The sequence below is a fragment of the Populus alba genome, chromosome 2 (genome assembly GCF_005239225.2).
Source record: "Populus alba chromosome 2, ASM523922v2, whole genome shotgun sequence".
NCBI lineage: Eukaryota > Viridiplantae > Streptophyta > Magnoliopsida > Malpighiales > Salicaceae > Populus > Populus alba.
The window spans coordinates 14,103,061-14,111,546 of NC_133285.1; positions in this window are offsets into that span (position 1 = coordinate 14,103,061).

Consider the following 8,486-nt stretch of genomic DNA (forward strand, 5'->3'; position numbering starts at 1 on the left):
ATTTAATATTAATCTCCAATTTTAAATCTAGAAAATTAAAAGAAGGAGCCCACATCATCGAGGAGAAATAAAATAATATAGAATGCAAGTTGTTTAATGCCAAAAGATTGAAATCTGAAGAGACGATGAATAATTTGCAAGCATGGTCGTGGGTGTGGGTCAATAGGTCTAAGGAGATGTCCATAGATTTTGCCATGTTGAAACCATAGTTTTAAAATATGCCATGGGCTGGACCGGTTGCAAGTTCAAGCTCCCGTATAAGGAGGATCAACATAATTATTTTTAAACAAATTAAAATAATATTATTTTAATAAAAAGAATTAATAAATTAATAAGTTGCTTTTGATTGGATTACTTAAATAAATGAATATATAATTTTAATTTTTTTAACTTCAATATATTTAAAATTTCAGCCGTTGAATTTTAAATTAACTAACAGGATGCAGGCCAAGTTCAAAAAAATGGTTGAAAGGTTTTTTTTTGGAAGCAAGAGTGGCCGTGAGTAAAAAGTGGCTTAAACGGGTAGTTATTGGATTGTGTTAGTAGTTGCAATTTAAATTACTTTTTATTAAAATAATATTTTTTATATTTGAAAAGATATTTTTAAGATTAGTACATTAAAACAATTTAAAAAAATATAAAAAAATAATTTTTAATAAAAAACAATGCGTTTCCATTATATTTGACAGTATGATAGTGATTGTTTTTCAAATAACTTTTCGTGCCGAAATGCATGTTAATAATATTTTTTTATTTTTAAAAAATTATTTTTAATATCAGCACATTAAAATAATCTATAATATATAAATTATATTAAATTTTAATTAAAAAAATTAAGTTTTTTAAAAATACAGTTTGCACCTATTTCCATACTGTGCAGACAGAACACGTTATGTGAGCCGATATCTTGGCTAACGTGGAATTGTGTGAGCCGATTTATTCTGCGAATCCGTTGGAAAATGGAGTATCAAGCATTTATGTGGAAGAAAACACAGAGCAATAAACCTCCATCACCTACCGAACACGCATGTGCACGTCTCAACTTTAGTTTTTTATCCCTCGAGTGATTTATTTTTTCAATAACAATATAATCAAAAGTATCGATTAATGTTTATTAAAAAATTGTTTGCGTGCCCGTTAAATAATGATACAAAAAAAATAATTATACGAGAAAGATCTTCAAAGATGTGAACATGAACATTGTATTTTATATATATATATATATATATATATATATAATATATATATATTTCTTATTATTATAGAATACTCTAAAAGATATAGGAAAGTACTATAGTTTTTCCTACGCTTTTTATATATCAGTGTTTTACTATGTACTGTTTTATCGTGAAACTTTTAATTGTTTTTTTTTTGTTTTTAATTTTTGTTTTTTATGCCTTTATGGGTTTTTATTTTTGCTTTTTCTTTTATGTTTTTTTTTTTCCTTTAATGAATTTGTTTTTTGTTTAATTTAGTTTGATAATGTGAATAAAAAAATAATTTAGTTATCAAACTTTCATAGCACGGATCTCGAGTTTGACGAGTTAAACTGGTTTGATGAGTTAACCCAGAATTATTATTTTTTCCTTTTTAATCAATGTTTTTCATTTAGTTTAGTTTGTTAATTTTTTTTCGTTTAACCCATCGATTTTTTTTTCTATTTAGTTATCAAACTTTCATAACGTGAATCCCAGTTTTGACGGATTAACTCAGTTGATTCAGATTTTTTTCTTTTTCCTCATTAGTAACAAGATTATGTCTTTTGTTTGTTTTTTTTTTATTTAATTTTTTTCGTTTAATTTAGGTTGTTAATGTTTAATTTTTTTCTATTTAGTTATCAAACTTTCGTGACACGGATCTTGGGTTTGACAGATAACCTGGTTTGACAGGTTAGCCCAGTTAATTCTGGGTTAACCTGTCAATATTTTTTTTTTCTATTTAGTTATCAAACTTTCACAACATGAATCCAATGTTTGACGAGTTAACCTGGTTTAAAAGATTAACCCAATTAATTCAGATTTTTTTCTTTTTCTTCATTAGTTTTTTTTCTTTTTAATTAATTAATTTAATTATCACACTTTTATGACACGACCTTACAACTATACCTGCATCCAAGGCTATTGGCTCTGGTATTATAGCTAGACCTACTGGGTCATGCAAGTTTAATGTTATTATTAATATTACTTTTAGGTCAGGCGTTACAGCCAAACCCAAGATTCTTGGATATAACTTTGCAGGAAGGCCTAACACTTTTAGATCTTAGATTTTTCTTGGTATTTTTTATACAAAAAAAAAAATTTACCCATGGCATCGCGCATGTCATGTAACTAGTTTATAATTTAAACCATGTAGGGTCAACATTGTCAGATTGTATTATTCACCCTTCATGTGTTTGCTGTGCATGTACTGTTCTTTATATATATATAATTAAGGGGCTAGTGTATGAGGTTAACACTGTATAGCCGTACTATTCATCCTATCATGTTTTACTGTAAATGATATTATTAACTTTTTTTAAGGTTTGTTATAAATTTAAGGGGGGATATCAAACCCGATTGAAATCATGATTCAGATTCACCCTAAATAAACTATAACGTGTGGTGTCAATAGTGTGCACACACATTATCTACCCTCTCATGTTTTATTGTGGATGACACTAGTCATTGCTTTTTCTTTTTTTAGGTTTTTCTATAAATTTAGGGAGAATATGTGTGGAGTGAATATTATGCAACCGTATTGTCCATCCTCTCATGTTTTACCGTGGACGGCATTGTGTGATTTTTTTTAGGTTTGCTATAAATTAAAGGAGAAAAAAAATTAAACTCGGTTGAATTCACGGTCTGGGTTCACCTCACAGGTTTTACCGTGTACAACACTGTTCACTTTTTTTGTTCAAGATATTTTTTTGTTTATATTTTTAAAATATTAATCTTAATCTTATTTTTATTTATATTTATATTTAGATTAATATACCTTGTCTTTTTTATGTTATTTAGAAAGCCTATTTGAAATGAAGATTATTTTTTAATTATGTATTTAATTTTTTAGAAGATTTTTTTTATTAATCTATATTTTTTTAATCTTTTGTATGGATGAACTTTATTTTTGAAAATAAAAAGAAATTTATTTTCAAATAATATTTATAACATGTGAAGCATTGCATATTATTTTTTCCTTTTATTGTATTCAATCAATTCAATGTATGTGTCTATTTTTATTATCATGTGATTGAATAAAAAATTATTTTAATTAACAAATTTAGCGAACATAACCACATAAATGTCACATCTTGTGAAATTAAATATATTGATTTACACCCATCTCTTGATTTTTCTAGTTTTTATTTTTAGTCATTGTTTATGAGTATTTTTTTCACTTATTAACACACATAATTTTCAATTTATTTATTTACATGTATGTATAATTTTTTAATTTTTCACTTATAATTTTTTAAATACAAAAACGTGTTGAAAAAGTCTATATATAAGTTTTTACGTTGAGAAAAAAATATATATAACCCACATTGAAATATGAGTCAAATATCTAGTGAAAAACTAAAATGAAAGGTTGTTTCGAACAATGTTAATCGTTGTTCATAAACCCATAAAGCATAGAAAAGCTAATCTAATGTTGCCTTTGTTGTTATTCATATATATAGCAGATTAGAAGAGTGATTGTCGCATATATACAAGGTAATCTAATCATTCTAAATACAGTATGAAATATTACAGATATCATGGAGAGATTATAGGAGAGCATCATGGCTAATTAATCGTGATGGAATTACACGAATCCTAAGGTTGTTGTCAATATCTCTTTCATAAAGCACTATGAGCATAATCAGAGTCTTTTTTATTTATTTTTTACTTTGGTTTTATAAAGCACTGTGGAACAACCTGCACTTTCCATAGAAGATAATTATTTGAGGTTAGCTTAGTGGAAATATTAGGTAAGCGAGTTTTGGAAGGTGTAAAATCTAGAAAAAGAGCAACGGTTGGAGACAAGATCGAAGTGGTGAGAGATTCCATTGCAAGCTCTGATACCATGTAGAAAAGCTAACCTATTATTGCCTTTGTTGTTAATCTTATATATAGTAGATTACAAGAGTGATTGTCGCATATATACATAGTAATCAAATCATTCTAAATACAGTATGAAATATTACAGATATCATGGAGAGATTATAGGAGAGTATCATGGCTAATTAATCGTGATGGAATTATACGAATCATAAGGCTGCTGTCAATATCTCTTTCATCCCCCCTCAAGCTCAAGGTGGGAGTGAACCAATGAAGAGCTTGTCATGATTGGGAACAAACTTGGCAGAGCAGAGCAGTTTAGTGAAGATATCTGCAGTTTGATCAGAACCAGCAACATGTTCTAACAAAAGATCTCCGCTAACAACCCATTCTCGGACAAAATGGACATCAATTTCAATGTGCTTTGTTCGATGATGAAAAACTGAATTCTTGGCCATAGTCACAGCACTGATATTGTCACAGTACAACTTGGGAGGTGGAAGACAATAGCCAATACTCTGTAGCAAATTCATAAACCACATGAGTTCGACTGTAGTGGATGCTAATGCATGATATTTTGCCTCTGCCGTGGAATAAAACACCGTGGCTGCTTCTTGGCACCCTAGGATAACAGGTTGTTGCCCATATATGTAGGAAAACCAGATGTGGATCGCCAATCATCATGGCAGTCGGCCCATTCTGCATCACAAAAGCCATGAAGAGCAATTAAAGGGGTGTGAACAAGGTGAAGACCAAGATTAAAAGTGCCCTTCAAATATAAATATTTTCTTCATAGCAATGAGATGAGGCTCCTTAAATGCATGCATGTATTGATAAACACGATGAACAAAATAGGAGATGTCAGGTCGTGTGAGAGTAAGATATTGCAAGGATCCAACAAGCTGGTGATAAAAAGTTAGATTAGATATCAGGGCACCATTAGTGGCTATCAATAATGTTCCTGAGGCAAGGGGAGTGGCAATTGGTTTGGCACCAGCTAGACCGAATTTCTGTAGAAAGGACACTAGGTACCGTGTCTGAGTTATAGTGATAGTGGTTGCATCCCTAGCAATTTGAAGACCAAGAAAGTAGTGAATATCACCGAGATCCTTCATGTTAAACACAGAGGAGAGATGAGATATAAATGTAGAAATTTATGAAGGAGAGCTTCCAGTAATAAGTATATCATCAACATAGATTAATAAAGAAGAATATCTGAACCCTGTCGTTGATAAAACAACGACTGATCATAGGGACAGTGGAGAAAACCCATCGATTGGATGTAGTTGCTGAATTTTATATACCAAACACGCAGTGCTTGTTTTAAGCCATACAATGCTTTATGGAGAAGACAAACATGTTGTGGAAGAGCAAGATCCTCATAACCAGGTGGTTGAGCTAAGTACACACGTTCTTGTAAATCACCATAAAGAAAAGCATTGTTGACATCTAACTGTCTAATGGTTCAGCCCTGAGATAAACTGATTATGAGAATGAGTCGAATAATGCTTGCCTTGACAACGGGTCTAAAGGTTTCATCATAGTCCAGCCCTGGAAGTTGTGTAAAACCTCTGGCCACAAGTCTAGCCTTATACCTGTCAAGTGTGCCATTAGACTTTGTTTTAACTTTAAAAACCCATTTATTACTAACTACATTCATATCTGGTTTGCGAGGAACCAAAGTCCATGTGTTATTGGTATGAAGAGCATCCATTTCAGCTTGCATGGCCTGCTTCCATAGAGGATGTTGAAGTGCCTAGCGGTATGAAGTGGGCTCTAGTGGCTGAGCTGCAAGGTCAGCAAGAAAACAAACAGGTATATGATATCTAGAAGAAAGGAAGACTATCAGTTTAAGATTCCCTGTACGTTGTGGAATATTAGAAAGAACAGACATAGGTGATGAAGAATGCAATGCTGATGGTGGTGGAGTGGGAGACAGATAGACTGAGGAGTGGATGTCTTCCATCAGTTGTGTAGGCATAACCTCTACAACAACCATTCCAGCAGATTGGGAATTAGTAGGGGAGTGGTGTAAAGTAGTATTCTGAAGAGATTTGAGAAGTGCTTGTAGTTGAAAAAGTTAACTACGAGAGGAATGAGAGGTTGTAACATTCTTGAATGGAAAATGCTACTCATTAAATCTGACATGTCTGCTAATATAGAGGCGGCCTGAATGTGGTTCAAGGCAACAATATCCCTTATGTTTGGCTGAATATCCAAAGAATACACAGCATATTGATTTGTATTCTAGTTTGGTCTGACCAAAAGGTGAAAGCAATGGATAGCAAAAGCAACCAAAGACCCGTAGAAAGTCATATTTAGGTGAAGAACCAAAAGCAAGCTCATAAGGAGACATGTGATCAAGAACTGAAGATGACAGATGATTAATTAGGAAGACAGTAGTGCTGAAGGATGTTGTCCAATATTTAACTAGGACAGAAGCATGTGCTAGTAGAGTTAAACTTGTCTCGATAATATGTTGATGTCCTCGTTTAGCCAAACCATTTTGTTCAGGTGTCCCTGGACATGAAAGTCTATGAATGATACCATTAACTGCAAAATGAGTCTATAATATTGTGTTAACAAATTCACCACCACCATCACTCTGAATAATTTTCATAGAGTTATTGAATTGTTTTGCCATTTGTTGAAGGAATGCAAGGAAAATTGTGACAACATTAGATTTTCGAGTCATAGGGAAAAGCCATATATAATGTGAATATTCATCAACAATGAGTAAATAAAACCAAAAACCATCATAAGAGGAGACCGATGTAGGCCCCAGATATCAGTATATAGTGTATGTAAAAAAGAAGTTGCATATGTTTGACGAGAATGAAAAGGCAACTTTAAATATTTTCCCAGTATACAACTGTCACAAAACGTTGTCATTTTATTTAAAGATGGTAAACATAATCTGCTAAGAGTTTGAGAATAAGGGTGACCAAGGCGAGCATGCCACAGACTGCCTGGAACTTTATTTGCTAGAAAATTGAGTGAAGGCTTTGAGAGTTGTTGTAGATTGATAGGATATAGACCATTCACCATTGGAGCTTTAAGAATCACTTGATTTGTCTTCATGTCCTTGAGAAGGAATCCCTATGGATAAAAGAGAAAATAACAGTTATTGTCTCTTGTAAACTGAGATACAGACAATAATTTTCCTTTGAAATCAGGAACAACTAGAACATTATTGAGCTAAAGAGTAGTAGTTGGCAAAGTAGTATGTCCAATATCAGTTATAGATAAACCATTACCATTGCCAACCATAACAGTATCAGTACCAGAATAGGGATGAATACCTTGCACCTCATTAGAATTAGGAGTCATGTTCTGGTTTGCACCAGTGTTGAGATACTAGGTGTTCTTTGTAGTGTCTCCAATTTGGATGACAGCAAAAGCCTTGTATTGTTCTGCTTCTTTATTTGAGGTGAAACAACCATCTGCTTTGTGGTTTGGACCGCCACATCGAAAACATATAATGATATCTCGTCCACGACCAAATGTGCAGCTTCCATGAGTAAAGGAGGACAACTTGGCTCCAGAAGAATTGTCAATAGAATGAGAGGAACGCACATCTTTATTGCGTGGCTGGAAAGGCATCTTTTGATAACCGCTAGAACGACCACGAACATTATGATTACTGTCGCACCCGACATCGCAGTGGCCCTAAAAATAATTCTCTTGAATTATTATGGAAAAAGAACAGATTTCTGGCATCCGGTTCTTTTAGAAAAATATGTCTTGTTTGAGGAGTCGCCACCTAGTATTATGGTCATTGGAAACCCTAACTGGTCAACAGAGATTCTATGGCTCGGGATTGGTTACGTAAAAGGGAAGATATTATCACCCCTTGAACGTTCTGCCTAAGGCAGACTGCATTGTTGGTTGTCTTAAATTGCTAAATATTTATTAATTTATGCTATGATGATTTGTTTATAATATTCCTAACTATGGCGTCAGTGAATATTCGAGCTCAAATAATTCCAACTCTAGCGTTGATAAAAATTCGTAGCTAAAAAATAATTAGATCAATATTCATTATTTCCTACTCTAGCACCAGTGAACAAATAAAAATAAATTTATTTTTATGCATGCATATTTTTTATTTTTCTAGCTAAATAAAATAAAATACAACGAATAAAAATAATATAAATTTAAACCGGTATTTTTATTCCTGACTCTGGCGTCAGTGAATAAACCAATAAATTTACATTATTTTTATTCATGATACACATTTTTTATTTTTTTCTACCCTTTTTTATTTTTATGTTTTTATTTTTTATTTTTTTGGTTGGGCTGGGCTGGGCTGGACCCAGCCCATCATACGGTTTTGGGCTGGGCCTAGCTCAGCCCCTTGCGCACGCGTGCTGCTGCACTGTGCAAGTGAATTAAAATTCACTTGCATAGTGCATAAGGTGTTTGAAATAAATGCAGAAGAAGAAACCACTTACTTGGTCTGCTGGA